The sequence below is a fragment of the Dermacentor albipictus genome, chromosome 3 (genome assembly GCF_038994185.2).
Source record: "Dermacentor albipictus isolate Rhodes 1998 colony chromosome 3, USDA_Dalb.pri_finalv2, whole genome shotgun sequence".
NCBI classification, from domain to species: domain Eukaryota; kingdom Metazoa; phylum Arthropoda; class Arachnida; order Ixodida; family Ixodidae; genus Dermacentor; species Dermacentor albipictus.
Window position 1 is genome coordinate 18246065 of NC_091823.1, and position 669 is coordinate 18246733.

The window sequence follows — 669 nt, forward strand, 5'->3', positions numbered from 1 at the left end:
TAGGTGTAATAGTTTAGTGTGATAGAATATGGATATTCTAGTGCACTACAGTAATAGACATAATTTGCTATCGCTGTCAACGCTTCGCCTTTCGGGCGAAACTGTTAGTTTCTGTACACAAATCCCACCCCCCCCCTTTTTTTTTTGCTCAAATACGGGTTTATAACTCCGTCTAATTATTGTCAAATACATTATAAATTTCGGTTAATCGGGTTAATTTTTTTAGTCGTTGCTCAGCCATATGCCAGTCATTATTCGTTTACGGGACAGGGCAGCCCCAAGACCTGGACGCTACTTTCGCTTCTGCAAAATATACGGCCCCACCAATAAACAATTCAACACGCATGACGTGGGACTCCAGGTAACGGATATATTTCGCAGTAGTTTAGAGTGCTCGAGGGGGCAAAATACTGGTCTCAAACCACTACCTCTCGATCAAACAACGTCCTTTGAATCTCCATCGAATGACCGTGCTCAAGCTTAATTTGAAACACGCGCTACTTCGTCTCTTTGGTACTTTAGCGCCATCTATACTTGAAGCACGTATTCTATTTTAGACTTTGAGATTTGTTACTTTTGCGTACACCTCGAAGGATTTGTTTTACCCATTCTTTAAAACTCATTATTATTTTGACGTCTTGTGTTCGTCTACATAATATTACCGCTTAT